This window comes from Prionailurus viverrinus, chromosome A1, assembly GCF_022837055.1.
Source record: "Prionailurus viverrinus isolate Anna chromosome A1, UM_Priviv_1.0, whole genome shotgun sequence".
Classification (NCBI taxonomy): Eukaryota; Metazoa; Chordata; class Mammalia; order Carnivora; family Felidae; genus Prionailurus; species Prionailurus viverrinus.
In genome coordinates, this window is record NC_062561.1 from 186633472 (window position 1) to 186652774 (window position 19303).

Below are 19303 nucleotides of genomic sequence, written 5' to 3' on the forward strand. Positions count from 1 at the left end.
AAATAGTTTTGATTTAAAATATAATTAGAAATACTACAATTTTCTGTTAAATTTGGGCATATGTTAAAACAAAAATCTCTCCACAGTAACTTATAATAGAACAGGTGACCACCACCTGTAATTACTTTTATATCTATAGTTACTTTTAGTTTAAAATTATTTGTATTTTAAGTACAATCCATTTAATCTAGGGATTAACATATCTAGTTTATCAATCAAGAAGATGAGATTATCATATCAAACTGAGGTTATGAATACAACCTAGTAGTGAGAGATTTAGTGGCTATGAGACTTGAGTGGACCTTCAAGGTCCTTCTACCTTGTTCAAACACCCATCATAGATAGTCTTTGCTTCTTATTTTAGGGACTTTCTAAATCACCCAAGGCTCAAAAACTGAATGAATTCCATTTCATTTCTGGTCATGTCCCCTGAAACTGATACTTGTTTAAATTGTTTCATTTTAAATAGTTGGAGTATGGGAACATATTTTAATAGTTCTTTCAAATAATTATGGGTTTCTTTTACATTCAAAAAGTGATGGTTTCTTAAAGATTAGCTATAATAGGAAATTTGATGTCATACCAATGAAATTTTTTTACTCTTTTTCATTGATCTACCTTCTGCTTTTTTCCCAGTTTTATTGAGATATAATTGACATAGAACATTGTATTAGTTTAAGATGTATTCACATAATGATTTTATATATGTTTGTATTGTAAAATGATTCCCACAATAAATTTAGCTAATACCGATCATTCTATAGTTACAACTTTTTTCTTGGTTGGGAACTTTTAAGATCTACTTTCTTAGCAACTTTCAAATAAAAAATGCAGTATTGTTAACTATAGTCACCATGCTGTACTTTCCCCATCCCCTACCTCTAGCAAAACTATTCTGTTCTGTTTCTATGAATTCAGTTTGTTTTTTAGATTCCACGTATCAGTGAGATCTTATGGTATTTGCCATCCTCTCTCTGAATTATTTCACTTCAAATTGTTTTTAAGTGTCATTACACTGTCTCACTTATGGAATTTTGGAACAGCTTGGGTCTGCTTTGATTTGATTAAACAGGTCAGTGTGACCAGAACAGCCCCATTTTTGGGGGTACATTTACTAATGGTTGAGAACCATATTGCTGGGTATTACAGAGAAATTTCCAAACTCTCCTCCCACCACCCTTCTTAATGGCACAGAATCTAAATTTTAGTTTTATATTTGTGTAAGTGTATCTTTAAAATTCCTACAGACATTGTTAACACTTTTCTTTGTAAAAGTGCTCAGGGTAGACTCAAGGTTGGAATCTAGTGCTGACAGTCTTTTTTTTTTTTTTTTTTTTTTTGTAAGGACCCAATTCATTTGAGAAAAGAGGATAGTCATATTTAGGCCAAATAATTGGTTCAAATGCAATTTTAATGAAAAGGAGCTATGGCCCAATTTCTTTTTTGACTCAGGGAATTTCACTCTGAGAGGAGTTTGAAGATTTACAAAAACTTTCCTTCTGTCTCTCTGTATCCCTACATATATATCAATATGTGTATGCATATCTATTTACATATATCTATATAAATATATATGCATATCTCTACTTTTCTATATCTATATATCTCTAGACTTATTTTAATAATTAAAAACTTTTTAAAATTTATTTTTATTTTTATTATTTTTTTAATTTATTATTGGGACAGAGAGAGACAGAGCATGAACGAGGGAGGGGCAGAGAGAGAGGGAGACACAGAATCCAAAGGAGGCTCCAGGCTCTAAGCTGTCAGCACAGAGCCCATCATGGGGCTTGAACCCACAAATCGTGAGATTGTGTCTTGAGCCAAAGTCGGATGCTTAACTGACTGAGCCATCCAGGGGCCCCTCTATAGACTTACTTAACATCAAATATATATAATAGAGAAGTCAAAATTCTGATAACCTCATGGAATGACAGTTTAGTTACGCAACCCAGGAAGTGGATTCTGAGTTTGAAGTATTGTAGAGTTAACAATGCATTTTGCCCCTGGTGATTTTTATTGTTGTATTTACTCTTTTCTTTACCTAAAAAAGGAGAATTTTAATATAAATTATTTTTTATTATATTTATTTATTAATATAAATTATTTAATTTAAAGGCCTTCCTTTAGTCTCATTTTGACATATGGAGAACAGAATTATTATTATAGCAAATGCTCAGTAAATGTGGCTGCTTTCATTATTCATATTTATTGATATTCTGGAAATGTACTTAGAACATTAAATATAAATTTAAATTTCTTTTCTTCCTTTCAGCTTTCTGCCTTTCTGAGCAAGTTTCATCTCAAAATACTTTGGCTTCTGTCACTTTGAGTGACAATTGAACCAAAAATGTTTGCTCTTGGTAAAATGGAGGTAAATTGTCATATTTTCCACTTTCCACTTTTAATTTCACCCCAAATTCATAGCCAAGATTGGAGTAATGTCTCTAGGGTAATGTTTTCAGTTTGTATTCAGCAAAGCTGAATATCAGTCATTCAGTTTGTTCTTGTTAGTCTTCCTCTTGGATTTGGAGTGATTCTGTTTGCCTACAGAATCATCAGATTTGGCATTGCTTGCTTGTTTACCATTGGTCATTAGAAATTATCTGCTAGTGTTCTCTTCCGTCCACAGTTAGGAAAGGAATGAAATGAAATTGGCCTGAAAGAATTGATCATCAGGAGTTCTTCTATTTCCAACATTTTCCCAAAAACTATTCAGGTCATACCCATAACAGGTAAGGATTTCAGGCCTGATTTTAGTGCCTTGAAGTGACACTAACATATTGAGAGCCCCTTAGGACAGATACCCACTGTTTCAATTTTTCTCTCTAAATTGTAGAATGTTAGACTTAGACATGTAATGTCTATAAAGTGTTGGATCATAGAAAGATATTTCAAAAAGTGTTTCAAACCACTGGTTCAGAAATGTGCTGAATTTTAGATAATCCCTTACAATTTATAATATATGATACAAAAATGAGTTCCAGTTTTTAATGATTTGTTATGGCTAAAATCTGAATGCTAGATAATATATTAAACTTACAGCCATGGATGCCTAGTTAATGTGCCTTTGTAATAGAACAAACAGAAATTGACAACAGTGTACTCAATAAATTTTAGCCGGAAAGACTGTGAAAGATTGACAGGAAGTGTGCCGCTCATCGTGTTTGTTGCAGTATAGGCCAGAACTGTCTGTTGAATGATATCCTCAGTTGGCATACGTGAGAACTGTCTTTGGATCTGCATTACACAAAACCTAGAGAGAGCTGAAGTACAATTCTCAAAATAAGTATAAAAACCTTACCTTTTAAAGCTTTATAAGGGAATTCAGCTTTACAAGGTCCATTTCTGTTAGGGTTCTTGGCACTCAGTATTACACTGAGATCTTAGAATTGACATGACGCCTTACTTTCTGGGTATTTCTAGTTTAAACAACCCACCAGCTTGTTCCAGACATTGGACATAGGAAAGGCCCTTTAACAATTTATTTGGGAAAGATGTTCAAACCCAGTTTGTCCTTTCTCTATGATGAAGTGCTTCTTTAAATTCAATTACCGAGACTTAAGTAGCCCTTAAATGACTGACAACACAATTATTAACCACATTTTAAAAGCTAAGGGCATTGTAGATTTCAGATGGGAACATTTTTAATGCTTTGAATCAATGCTAGATGGTCACATCATCTCACATCATTTTCTTGGGGGGGAGGTAAGGTAACAATTTATTTTGTGTAGCAGAAAATTTACTGTGGTTCACTTATAATGGATCAAGAAACATCTGCAGTATGGTGCATCTAGATTAGTAAACCTGTAATTTAGGACTGAAAATATCGATTGCATTTTTCTGCTCTTGCACTTTCTGCTTTCCCTTCTCGATAGTTTCTTACTCATTATATTTAATTTAGGCAAGGTTACAGTCACTGAAGGGTGGAGTAAACTGCTATCTTCAGAGACAGCATTATGGGGTGAACTCATTTCCTCTCCACTGCAATTATTTATGTTTAAACAATATTTTGTCCTCCGGAAAGATTTCAGATTCATGCAAAGATAATTAGGAGTTATATGCATTCTGTTTTCTCCTAAAAATTTATCATTAAGAAATTTAGACTAAACCATTTTTAATTGCTTTGGATAGAACTTTTAAATATAGTTTTTAAATATAGTCAAACCATGCAGAGACAATATTTTAAAGATCTTTTACTTGAACTAACAAAACATAAATGAGTGGCATTGCTGTGTATGATTAGGAGTGTGTCTGATTAAAAGAACATAGAGGGAGATATGGGAATAAACATACTAAGAGAGAAGAATTAAATGGTTGAATAAAGTAATATATACAAAAATAAAACATGATTTGGCTGGGAACCAGGAGACTTAAAATTACAGCCTTGCCCTAGTGAATTTTCCTCTCTTGGTGTCAGTTTCCTCATGCCCAAAAGCCCAGATTAGCCAATTGTGTTGGTTATTTCTAGCTTCATTTCTGTGATAGCAAAAGGTAACCAAGTGATGGAAGGTTTGGATGTCTTGAGTTATTTTTGTTTTTAGAGGAACAATGCTGCTGAGCAAAAATATTTTTTAGAGAAAGAGGTGTAGACCACTGACTATTGACCATTTCACTTTTATATATAATCTTATTAATGTTTTTATTTTATTTTTTATTTTTGAGACAGAGCATGAGCAGGGGAGGGGCAGAGAGAGAGGGACACACAGAATCTGAAACAGGCTCCAGGCTCTGAGCTGTCAGCACAGAGCCTGATGTGGGGCTCGAACCCAGGGACTGTGAGATCATGACCTGAGCCGAAATCAGACGCTCAACCAACTGAGCCACCCAGGTGCCCCTTTATATAATCTTAAAATGGTACGTAGAATAAGAGTTATCATATGTGCTAAATTCTAAGACAGTGATTCTCAGAAAGTAGGATCTATGGATCCCGAGGGAATCCTGAGATTCAGGGATCCCCGAGGTCAAAACTGTATTTATAATAATACTAAGACATTATTCGTTATTTAGCATTTGGAATTTGCCATAATGGTACATAAACAATAGCAGGTAAAACCACTGGTGCTTTGGTACAAATCAACGCAGCAGCAGCAAACTGTACAGGTAGATAGATGTATTCTTAACCACTATGCACTCATGGTTCAAAAAAAGAAAAAAGGCTTCCATTTCTACATACAAAGAGTTTGGAAGTCACCACTCCATCCTGAACGACAATAAAATGCTCAAAACACTAAAACGTTAACAAAGTTGCTGCTAAGATTGGAGAGACGGATAGGGAAATATAGGAAATCATGACTTACTGGAGCAGAGACTCAAAAGTAGAAACCAGAGCCAGGGTATTATGAGATAATAGCAGAAAGTATTTACTTATATTTTCTATTTCTATTTCTATTTCTATTTCTATTTCTATTTCTATTTCTACTTCTATTTCTATTTCTACTTCTATTTCTTTATATTTACATTTACATTTACATTTATATTTATTTTTATATTTACATTTATATATAAAATCTGTCCCCTGTTCCTAGCAGAGAGCTCCTGAAAATCTTACAATTTTCTGAGTGATAAGAAATCTAGGAGCATCTCTTTTTCTAATATTGGTCCTTTGACCTCTGTTCCTGACACAGAGTTCCTTTTACCCTTGTAGTTTCCTGTTGACAGGAGTGTCTTTTGCTTTAATGAGGTGACTTTAGATAAGGGCTAGTCACAGGAAAGACCACACCATGATTAGAAGCTTGGAGTTTTCAGCTCCGCCCCCTATTCTCTTAAGAAGGGAGAAAGACTAAAAGTGGAGTTAGTGATTAGTCATGCCTACATGATAAAGTCTGCATAAAATTCCCAAAGCATGGGGTTTGGAGAACTAGGTTGGCAAACACATGGAAATGCTAGAAGAGTGGTACATCTGGAGAGGGCATTGAACACCTGCTTGTGTCCGAGGATTGTTGGTGTGGGGACAAACCACCAACATTGGTGACCAGAAATGTCAAATTAAATTTTTCGGTGTGTAAAAATAAAGGAGACACATAGGATGTTATTCCTGAGGGAATATAGGAAGGAAAAAACTAAGTTCTTTTACAGGTAGGAAAACCTGAACTGTAATTGACAAATTTCTGGAGGCTCTATGTGGACAACTCTGAGTGTTAAAAACTCCAGGGGAACCCAGGCATAGGGAGAACCTCCCAGTATTGTGACATTTACCTCCAGGAGTGCAACCAGGTTCTCATAGTAAATATCCTCTCATGCTCTGTCTTGGGGAAGGGGAAAAGGAAGAGTTTTGAAATATAGCATAGAACTCTGTTCTTCTTAACAAGGCCTACCTTCAGGAGAAACTAGTTAACAAGAGCCTAACCTGATGGGGTTATTATCCAAACCTAACCGATTTGGGGAAGGGTAATACCCAACTTCAGTTCCCTCGAGCTTTCCACATGGGAGGAAAGAAATATCCAATACCAGCCCATTCTAGCAATTCTGTCTCACCCAGGGCAGGAGAAAAAAACAACTAAGAAGCACTTCTGACATTCACAGAACAGAAGCATAGGCTCACTAAAAGGCAGACAAAATCATGGGACTACAGGTTGCTTCCCCTGCCCTGGTACCTTATAACCACTTACTAATGGCCTTTTATAGCAGTTCCTTTACCCAATACATCATGCCTGCTATCCAGAAAAAAATTACAAGACATACTAAAAGGCAAAAAAAAGAAAAAACCCACAAAATTTGAGGAGACATAGTGAGCATGAGAACCAGACATGACAGGGATGTTGGAATCATCAGACAAGAGTTTAAAACAACCATGATTAAAGTGGTAAGGCCTCTACAAGGGAATTAAAAGCAAAAGTGAATTACTGGGACCTTATGAAGATAAAAAGCTTCTGCACAGCAAAGGAAACAACCAACAAAACTAAAAGGCAACCAACGGAATGGGAAAAGATATTCGCAAATGACATATCGGACAAAGGGCTAGTATCCAAAATCTATAAAGAGCTCACCAAACTCCACACCCAAAAAACAAATAACCCAGTGAAGAAATGGGCAGAAAACATGAATAGACACTTCTCTAAAGAAGACATCCGGATGACCAACAGGCACATGAAAAGATGCTCAACGTCGCTCCTCATCAGGGAAATACAAATCAAAACCACACTCAGATATCACCTCACGCCAGTCAGAGTGGCCAAAATGAACAAATCAGGAGACTATAGATGCTGGCGAGGATGTGGAGAAACGGGAACCCTCTTGCACTGTTGGTGGGAATGCAAATTGGTGCAGCCGCTCTGGAAAGCAGTGTGGAGGTTCCTCAGAAAATTAAAAATAGACCTACCCTATGACCCAGCAATAGCACTGCTAGGAATTTATCCAAGGGATACAGGAGTACTGATGCATAAGGGCACTTGTACCCCAATGTTCATAGCAGCACTCTCAACAATAGCCAAAGTATGGAAAGAGCCTAAATGTACATCAACTGATGAATGGATAAAGAAATTGTGGTTTATATACACAATGGAATATTACGTGGCAATGAGAAAAAATGAAATATGGCCTTTTGTAGCCACGTGGATGGAACTGGAGAGTGTGATGCTAAGTGAAATAAGCCATACAGAGAAAGACAGATACCATATGGTTTCACTCTTATGTGGATCCTGAGAAACTTAACAGGAACCCATGGGGGAGGGGAAGAAAAAAAAAAAAAAGAGGTTAGAGTGGGAGAGAGCCAAAGCATAAGAGACTGTTAAAAACTGAGAACAAACTGAGGGTTGATGGGGGGTGGGAGGGAGGAGAGGGTGGGTGATGGGTATTGAGGAGGGCACCTTTTGGGATGAGCACTGGGTGTTGTATGGAAACCAATTTGTCAATAAATTTCATAAAAAAAAAAAGAAAAAACCATTAAAATACATTTTAAGTTAAAAAAAAATAATAAAGTGGTAAGGCCTCTAATGGGTAAAGTAGATCAGATGTGCAATATAAATAGAGAGATGGAAATTCTAAGGAAAAAAACAACAACAAAGAGAAAAGATAGAGGTAAAACCATTGTATAAAAAATAAAGAATGTCTTTGATGGGCTTATTTGTAGACTGGACACAGCTGAGGAAATTGAATTTCTGAGCTTGAAGTTATGTCATTAGAAACATTAAAAACTGAAATGCAAAAACAAAGACCAAAAAAAAAAAAAAAGGAATAACCAGATACTGTGGGACAACTACAAAAAGCATAATATATGTGGAATGACTAAAAGAAGAAAGAGAGAAAGGAACAGAAGAAATTTTTGAGGCAATAGGGACTGAAAAATTCCCCAAATAAATGTCAGACTTGAAACCACAGATCTAGGAAGCTCAAAGAATATCAAGCAGGTAAATGACCCATACTCCCCACACTTCCCTAAAGAAAACCCCAACTACACATTGACATATCATTATGAAATTACAGAAAATCAAAGGTAAAGATAAAATCCCTAAAGAAACCAGAGGGAAAAAATGACAACAATGGTACAAAGGACAAGAGAGAGAAATTAGAATAATTTTGCTATTATAAGGTACTCCCACTACCTATGAAGTGGTGTAATGTTATTTGCAAGTGGAATTGGATTAGCTGTGCATGTATATTACAAACTTTAGGAAAACCATTAAACAAAGGGAAAAAAAGAAGTATAGTTGATATGCTAAGGAAAGAAAAAAAATGTAATGTTCATTTAAAACCACAAAAGGCAGAAAAAGAGTGAAAGATAAAAATAAGAACAAAGAATAAGAGCAACAACTGAAAAGTAGATATAGTAGGTATCAATCCAACTATATCAGAGTCATTTTGATCATCAGTGGTCTAAATACACCAATGAAAAGACAGATTGTCAGAGTCGATTAAAAAAAAAACCAGGGCTCTACTTTATACTGTCCACAAGAAACCAACTTTAAATATTAAACCACATGTAGATTAAAAGTAAATGGATGGGGAAACATATACCATGCCAACACTAATTCAAAAGTAGTAGGTGTAGCTATATAAATTCCAGTCAGAGAAAACTTCAAAGCAAGGAAAGTTATCAGGAATAAAGGAGGTCATTACATAGTGATAAAGGGATCAGTTCTCCAAGAAGATATAACAGTTGTTAATACAACAACAGGGCATCAACCAAATGAGGCAAGTATTGAATTATAAGGGAAAATAGGTTAATCCAGTTTTGTGATTGGAGATTTCAACATCCCCTGTCAAAAGTGGGTAGATCCAGCAGGCAGAAAATCAGTAAGGACGTATTAGAATTTATATAATTGACATCTATAGACTACATCTGACAACCGCAGAAGACACACTCCGCTCAAGCTCACATGGAACGCTCACCAAGATATAACACATTCTGAGCCATAAAACACACCTTAGAAATAGAAAAGAATAGGAATCATACACAGTATCTACTTTCAGAACTTAATGGAGCTAAATTTGAAATCAATAACAAAAAAAAAAAACTGAAAAAAATCCTAAATGCATGGAGAATAAACAACACACTTAAAAAAAATGTTTATTTATTTTCAAGAGAGAAAGAGAGAGTGTGAGGCAGGGGGTGGGGGGAGGTAGGAAATGGGGCAGAGAGATACACACAGGATCCAAAGCAGACTCCAAGCTCTGAGCTGTTGGCACAGAGCCTGATGCGGGGCTTGAACCCACAAACCGTGAGATCATGAGCTGAGCCAAAGTTGGACACTTAACCAACAACCACCCAGGTGCCCCAAACAACATACTTTTTAAATAACACACGGGTCTCAGAAAGGAAATCTCAATAAATTTTAAAATATTTGAATTAAGTGAAAATGAAAACAGAACCTATCAAAATTTGTGGGAAGCAGTGAAGGCAGTGCTTAGAGGGAAACTTATAGCATTGAATACATTTTAAAAAATGAGGAAAATATCAAATAAATAAGCTAAGTTTCCACCTTAGGAAACTAGAAAAAGAAGAGGAAATGAAATCCAGAGTAAACAGAAGAAAAGAAATGATAAATATTTGAGCAAAAATAAATGAAAATAGGAAATCAATAGAGAAATGATGAAACCAAAAGCTGATTCTTTGAAAAGACCAGTAAAATTGATAAGCCTCTAGCCAGGGTAAGAAAAAAAGGTGGTACAAATTACTAAAACAGAGGGGCGCCTGGGAGGCTCAGTCAGTTGAACGTCCGACTTCAGCTCAGGTCATGATCTCACGGTTCGTGGGTTTGAGTCCCGCCTCGGGCTCTGTGCTGACAGCTCGGAGCCTGGAGCCTGCTTCAGATTCTGTCTCCCTCTCTCTCTGTTTCTCCCCTGCTCTCACTCTGTCTCTCTCTATCTCAAAAATAAAGATTAAAAAAATAAAAAAATAAAACAAATTACTAAAACAGGAATGAAAGAGGATATACCATTACAGATATTATGGACATTAAAAGGATAATAAAGCCAAAATCTATAAGGAGCTCACCAAACTCCACACCCAAAAAACAAATAACCCAGTGAAGAAATGGGCAGAAAACATGAATAGACACTTCTCTAAAGAAGACATCCGGATGACCAACAGGCACATGAAAAGATGCTCAACGTCGCTCCTCATCAGGGAAATACAAATCAAAACCACACTCAGATATCACCTCACGCCAGTCAGAGTGGCCAAAATGAACAAATCAGGAGACTATAGATGCTGGCGAGGATGTGGAGAAACGGGAACCCTCTTGCACTGTTGGTGGGAATGCAAATTGGTGCATCCGCTCTGGAAAGCAGTGTGGAGGTTCCTCAGAAAATTAAAAATAGACCTACCCTATGACCCAGCAATAGCACTGCTAGGAATTTACCCAAGGGATATAGGAGTACTGATGCATAAGGGCACTTGTACCCCAATGTTTATAGCAGCACTCTCAACAATAGCCAAATTATGGAAAGAGCCTAAATGTCCATCAACTGATGAATGGATAAAGAAATTGTATATTACAATTGTGTATATATATACAGTAAAGAATATACACAATATAGAATATGCATATTCTATTACATAATATAGAATACACATATTCTATATACACAATATAGAATATACATATTCTATATACATAATAAAGAATATACACAATAAAGAAATTGTATATTACAATTGTGTAATATACAGAATTGTGTACATTACATTGTGTATATACACAATGGAGTACTACGTGGCAATGAGAAAGAATGAAATATGGCCCTTTGTAGCAACATGGATGGAACTGGAGAGTGTGATGCTAAGTGAAATAAGCCATACAGAGAAAGACAGATATATGGTTTCACTCTTATGTGGATCCTGAGAAACTTAACAGAAACCCATGGGGGAGGGGAAGGAAAAAAAAAAAGAGGTTAGAGTGGAAGAGAGCCAAAGCATAAGAGACTCTTAAAAACTGAGAACAAACTGAGGGTTGATGGGGGTGGGAGGGAGGTGAGGGTGGGTGATGGGTATTGAGGAGGGCACCTGTTGGGATGAGCACTGGGTGTTGTATGGAAACCAATTTGACAATAAACTTCATATATTGAAAAAAATAAAAAAATAAAAGGATAATAAAGGAATACCATGAACACCTCTGTGTTCACAAATTTGATAAACAAACGAAATGGAAAATTCTTAGAAAGATACAATTTGCCGAAACTCACAAGAAAAAATAGACAAATAAGCCTATATCTTTTAAATTGATCAATAGTTAATAACCTTCCAAAGCAGAAAGCACCAGTCTCAGATGGGTTCACTGGTGAATTCTACCAAACATTTAAAGAAAGAGTTATACCACTTTTGTACAGTCTCTTTCAGAAGACAGGAGCAGAGGGAATACTTCCTAGCTCATTCTATGAGGCCAGTATTATGCTAATACCAAGAACAGACAGATATTACAAGAAAAGATTATAATTTTTTTAACGTTTATTTATTTTTGAGACAGAGAGAGACAGAGCATGAACGGGGGAGGGTCAAAGAGAGGGAGACACAGAATCTGAAACAGGCTCCAGGCTCTGAGCTGTCAGCACAGAGCCCAACGCGGGGCTCGAACTCACGGACCGCGAAATCATGACCTGAGCCAAAGTCGGCTGCTTAACCGACTGAGCCACCCAGGAGCCCCGAAGAAAAGATTATAGAGCACTATCTCTCACATAAGTGCAAAACTATGGAAACAGTGTGAAGATCAGTGGTTTTGAAGAGTTGAGTGTGGAGGAGGGATGAATAGTCAGAACACAGTATTTCTAGGGCAGTGAAAATACTCAGTATGATACTACAATGATGGATACATGGCGTACATTTGTCCAAACTCAGAGAATGTACAACACTAAGAATGAGCCCTAAGGTAAACTGTGGACTTTAGGTAATTATGATATGTCAATGTAGGTTCATCAGTTGTAATAAATATGCCACCCTGGATGGGGCTGTGCATGTGTGGGGGCAGGGAGTATATGGGAAATCTTACTACTTTCATTTTGCTGTGAACCTAAAACTGCTCTAAAAAAATAAAATCTTCAAAACAGGCTGATACCACATCCATAGTGGTCAGTACAAACATGAATAAATATTAATAAAATACGTATACAAACATTAATAAATATTGATAGATAATAAAAACATTAATGAAGTATTAATAAATATTAATCTTTGAGTACACATCTTTGTAACAATCTTTGTGTCAAAATAGGAAGTGCACAAAAAGCAATGTTTCTGCTTACTGAAGTCTAGTGGTGGTTTGAGTCACAAGGTGGCCTAACTGCTCTTCACATGAATTAGCTTTTTTCCAACTCCCTTATATATGTCAGGCTGAATTTCCTACTTATTTTTTAAATGTGTATTTATTTAGTTTTGAGAGAGAGCAAGAGCAGGGGAGAGGCAGAAAGAGAGGGAGAGACAGAAAATCCCAAGCAGGCTTCATGCTAACAGCTCAAATGGGGCTGTAACCCACAAACCATGAGATCAGGACCTGAGCTGAAAACCAAGAGTCAGATACTTAACTGACTGAGCCACCCAGGCATCCCAGATTTCCTACATATTCTTTAACCAAAACAACAAATACACGACAGATTGAATTCACAAGAAGATAGTATTTTACCGTTTTCTATCAAGCCCGACGTTAAAGAGTTTTAAAAAATGTGAAATAATATTGGTCTTACTAAATTATTTTAGAGTTATTTTTCATAAAAATTTGCTATTCTTATGAACATATTATAGCTTTACTACTGTTATTTTAGATGAATCAATAAGTAAAATTTTAAAAAATTGCTTAGTTTTCATTTTCAAATCTGTTTAGTCAATAGATAGGTAAAACCCACATAAACAAAGCCTCTTAGGGGTCTTCAATAATTTTAAGGATTTAAAGGAGTTGTGAGACAAAAAAAGTTTGAGAACAACTCTTCTATGTGGCCTGAAAATTAATAGCAGCACATCTGATTTGCATTTTTTTTCCCCCCGAGATGCCTTTTCTGCAATAAAATTTACCAGCATGTTTCTCGCAGGATAGAATATGAGGAAGAACAATCTTTAAAAAAAAAGCTAAGCTTAGGGGCGCCTGGGTGGTTCAGTCGGTTAAGCGCCAGACTTTGGGTCAGGTCATGATCTCACAGTTTGTGAGTTTGAGCCCTGCATCAGATCTGTGCTGACAGCTTGGAGCCTGGAGCCTGCTTTGGATTCTGTGTCTCCTTCTTTCTCTGTCCCCTCCCCTGCTCATGCTGCTCCCTTTGTCTCTCTCTCTCAAGATAAACAAACAAACAAACAACCCCCCCCCCTCCAAAAACTAAGCTTTAATTTCTGTCAGAGTCCTGGAGCTGCACAGGGGCCGGTATTTTAGATTTGAGAAGTTTAATGGTGATATTGATGGTACTCATATTGGAGATTCTTGAGGCACCGAGAATGTCTCCTTTTCTGTTGTAGTTTCATTTTTATTTTTTCAGCTTACTTTAAAATCATGAAAGCACCCTGGAAGTTTTCAGCAGAGTTATGTATAATGAAAATGGTTATTGCAAGGTGGCATATGAAAGGTAGGGATTATTTCCTTTGATCCGTTAGCAACTCAAAGGAAGTTCAAGGAGGCCCTACACAGAAAGTATATGAACCATTGTAGGAGTTTGCTAAGGCATCAATTTATGTTGGCTCCTGAAATAACATTGAAACAATAATAAAAAATAAAATCAACCAGTGGAAATAGGTGTAACGAATTGTGTAAACGAAGCATAGCATATGCATTATTATAGCTAACTGCATGTGAAATGCACTTAGGCCAGACCTTATTGGTAATTTACCAAATTATACTGTGGAGCTGAGCGAAAGGCAGTGGATTAACAGACTGCTCTGAACTGGGCAGGATGCAGGGCGTGAATGGTGATTTGTTGGTGTGCATGCCATTCCTTACCTCCTGGGAGTCAATGCTGGTTGGGAGCACATCATAAATTATAAACTTGTCCTGTTCTCAGCCAAAGCCTCATGTTTTAGTTTTTCCCTTCCTCTTTTGTTTTTGCAGAGTGGTTTATGATATGCTAAATTAAATTGCACTGGCTGTTCCCTTGATGGAGCTGGAACAATCCCTCATGAATGTTCCCAGGGAAACTGTGGAAGTAGATAAAAAGCCAGTGTGCAGTATGCATGGAGTGCTTCTGAATGGCAAGCTCTGAACTAGGCTCTGTTGGGGAGACAGCAAGAAGGCAGGAGAAACTAGTTTTTCTCCTGCAGGGTCTTGCAGCAAATTAGGGCATCAGGGACACAGCAAAGCCTTAGAAAGTATAGAATTTATAAATTCTTCAAAGGGAATGTATATGATATCAGAGGGGAAGTCACAGAGTAGTATTTGGTAGGCAGGGTATAACACAAAGACTAGGAGGACATGCTTTTAAAAAGCCTTTAAAATTTTTTGAAATATTTTAAATATACAAAAAACCTCAGACAATAACTTGATAGTCTTCTTTGTTATCACCGTGCATGTTTTAAAAATGCTAATATTTGGCTTTATTCAAACTTTTGTCCCTCTCTGAGCATGTTTTGGTTCCTTTGCAGACACAGGATGATATGGTATGTGATAACTTCATGTAATTTCTCAGCCCCAAATGCTCTTCTTCACCTCTTTCCCATCTCTGTAAATGCAACATCTTTATCTAGTATGTTGTAGTTATACAAGCAGAACACGGAGTCATTTTTAACATCTCTTTTTTCTTCTGTCCTCATATAGAATCCACCCCAAGTCCTGGTGATTTTTTTTTTTTTTTGCCAAAATATCTCCCAGATCCAGTGAGCTCTTTTCAGCTCTACTATAGCTATGGCTATCAATACTCAACTTACCATTGTGTTTCACCTGCGCTGCTACAATAATCTTCCAGCTGGTCTAATACCCATCCATGCTTTTTTCTCCAAGCTGTTCTCCACACTGTAGTCAGAATGATCTTTGCGAACCCACACATTTGATTCTTAAACCATTCAGTAGTTGGGGTGCCTGGGTGGTTCAGTTGGTCAAGCCTCGACTTTGGCTCAGGTCATGATCTCGCACTCTGGGAGTTCAAGCCCTGCGTGAGGCTCTGTGCTGACAGCTCAGATCCTGGAGCTTGCTCTCTCTCTTCCCCTCTCCTGCTTGCACAATCTCTCTCTCTCTCATTCTCAAAAATAAATAAACACTAAAAAAAACTAAAAAAGAAAAACCATTCAGTGGCTTCCCATTACACTTCAGATAAAGATAAAGCTCTTTGTTGTAGATTTTAAGATACTTTAAAGTCTTACATTTTTAGCATCATCTGGCATTACAGTATCCCTCAAGGGTACTACATATAGTTGTGTATGTTGTGCACTGCATAACTCCAGGAAGCATTTGACACTTTTGATGCTTAAACCATTCAGTGGTTGGGGTGCCTGGGTGGTTCAGTTGGTCAAGCCTCGACTTTGACTCAGGTCATGATCTCGCACTCTGGGAGTTCAGGCTCTGTGTGGGGCTTGAATTTATTATTTAGTCCACTCAGTGAAGCTTCTGCAGTATAAAAATTAACATTCATATGGGAAACACTGCTTCCCACCTCCCCCTCCCCCCACCTTTTTTTGTTCTTCAGCTCCTAGCCTTATTTTGTGTTCTCAAATGTATGCTTATTTTTGTTGTTGTTGTTGTTTACCATAAAGTCTTTTACTCTTCTTATTTTGCCTGGAATATTCTTTTATCCTTTTTTTGTTTTATCAAGTTAACCACAAAGCATCTTTCAGATCTCTGCTTAGTCCTTAGTCCTTTAGTTGGGTTAAATATTACTTTATTACACTTAGTTATATGTCCATATAGCTCTCCTTTATGTCATGTAATTATTTAACTAATATTCATCACTCTCACTACAGTGTGAAAGGTGGGAAATTTGTGCAATTAGTTCATCACTATAAGTAGGTAGCAAAGAGAGAGGGCCCACTGGATATTGTCAGTTGATTAATTCACAATGTTTGGACCTCTTTTTTCACATATGAATATATCATGTATAGTGTTCTACAGTATGCTTTGCTAATTGCATATTGGTTCACAACATGCATATTCCATGGCTGGCTAATCTCCTCTATTGGACATATTCATTGTTTTCAGTTTTCCAGTATTGTTTATATTGCCTCATTTCATCTTATTAGCCATTAGCTGGATTCAGAGAGAATTATATCTCTCTGATATATGGATTTTGCAAAGAGATATTTGCAAAGATATATTTGGATTTATGCAAAGAGAAGACAAAGCTTTTTAGATGGGGGAAATCAACATGTTAAAAGGCATAGTTAGGAGTTAGCAAGAGGTTATTAGGGAATCAGAAATAGTTTTGACATATAATCAAAAGTAAATTTTATAAGAGGAGGAAATGAAGAGAAAAATTACTATTATTGGGAAACCTTGAAGTTTAGAGTGAAGTATTTAGCTTCTTCCATATTGTTAGCTTCAACTAAAATGTTTGGATTGGGATGAACACAATAAGTGCAGATGCTCATGATTTAATTAACAATATTTTAAATTTTTTCCCCTTTTTTCACAGCATTCCATAATATTATCTTGACTTTTTACCTTTAATTTCCTATTATGTCCAAGTTAGGGCTACATATTGAGAACATCAAAGAAGTAGCTGTAGCATATGCGGCAAATACAGAAATGAAGCTTGGGCTTCTATCACCAGACATCAAATACCATTACTATTATTAGTGAGTGAAACAATGTTAATGTGGTAAAAGATCAGAGTGTACCAATTGGTCAAAGTGGATTAAAATGTCAGGATTTAATGACCATCTATGAATATTAGACTGATGAAAATAGAGGAAGCAGGAATCTCTGGTAATTGATGGGAAAATGTCAGAGGAGATTCATGGCTCTATGCCATAGAAGGTAATGTTGAAAGCTACAGAGGACCAGCTCATAGGGCGGCAGTTCTCTTGCCACTATTTTTTTTTTCTTTCCTTTGAACTTGTCTGTTATCATTGGATAACAGTGGTAATTAGAAGGACAGTCTCTTACAGAGTTGTATAAATAAATTGGGGCACATGTTACAAAAACAAACTCTAAATGCTTTCATCAGTAAGGGAATTTATTATCTGACATAACTGGAAATCCTGAAGTGGGGTAGGCTATAGAGAATGTTCAGTGGTTCAATGATATCATACAGAATCCCTTTTTCTTTTCATCTTTCTGTTCCACTATTCCTGATGTAAAATGGTGGTAGCAATTCCAGGCCCCACATCTAGACAGGACAAGAAGAGAGAATTTATCTTCTTATGACAGTCAATAAGTACAGAGGAGGTATTTCCTATAATCCCACCCTATAACTACCTAATTATATCTGAAGAGAATTATAAGACTATTCTTGAGCCAAGCCAACTATTGGAAAAGGGATGGGTTTACCATTATTAGCTTAGAACAATTAGGGGTGGTGTTGACATGGGGTAGTCCACCACAATAAGCAACACAACAAATAAGATGTTATTAAAATGATACAAATATATAAAGTTATTAGTACCTGACTAAAGATGACGAATTACGGTAGGGTCAATAAGAATTCATATAGGTAGATTTCTTTGTTGAAAGAGATGTGACTTCAATTTTTATGACTTTTCATAATATAGGTATTTTAATTGTTTCCTAACTTTCATCCTTATAGTTTATTTCTTCACATCTAATCTATCTTCAAATCACTGAGAGAAGAGATTCTTATTTAGTTACTTATTTGTTCTAGGTTCTGGAGATAGAGTAGTATATAAGGCAGTGAAAATTCTGTCTTCACAGAGTCTCTACCTAGTGGCAAGATGTAGGAAATAAATATATATCAACAATATACTTTTAAATATTGATAATTATCTTAAAAAAAAGAAAAGTCACCACATTACAAAGACACTCAAGTAACTACTTCTGACAGACATTCCCGTAATAGTATATATCGTTGTAATTAAATAAGTTAAAATCTTGTTCAACATTTGGCTGTGTTCAGACTTTGGTTGTGATTGGCAACCAGCCGTGAAGAATTCACAGCATACCAGCACACTGTGGCATATGGAAGGGAAACACTAACTGTGGGAACTTTGGCCAATTGTTTCATCTCTGGTCCAATGTCTTCACCACTAAGGTAAGATAATAATACTACCTCCTTTAAGGCATATCTATGAAGATTAAATATCCTTAAAGAGTTTAGAACAATGCCTGACCCATGTAAGTGGAATGGAAGTATGTGTAAAATTAATAAAATTTAATGAAGTAAGTGCATCTTATCAACTAGAAAGAGAAATAACCCTCTGCTTTATTTCTTTTACATTGTAAAATGGACTTGAGGTTGTATTTAGTTCAGTGTTCTCATCACATGGGAAGAAATGAAGCTGATTGATGGGGCACTGTTTCAGCCAGAATTAGACTTGAGGTCTTTCTCATGCCTGTGCACCATTCTTTATAGTATTCTTTCTGTCATGATCTTCAGTCACACATGTTTTAATATATACATCCATAGGAAAGCAGAACCCGCCCTTATCCAAGGGTAACTTTGCAAAGAGTTATAAACCTCTGTTTCCTGGTGGTGTAGTTACTAATTCACTCTTGTCCTGGGGTCTGCATATGGAGTTCATTTGGTAAAAAGTGGGTGTTTTCAGAGCCAAAATGCTGCGATTACCTCAGTGTTTCATATACTGGTGTTTTTTGGTTAAAGTTCTAATTAGCCTTCTGTAGCTAATGAGCTTGTGGGTTATAAATCTACTTATTATTATGAATGATAGGGCCACTGCTTAAAATTTGCCAGTTGTGCACTAAGACATAATTATTTATGAAAAGGCCTTGCCCCAGAAATGGAAATTATAATAATTAGATTTAATCTTTCTGTAGCTTATGTATTTTTTTTT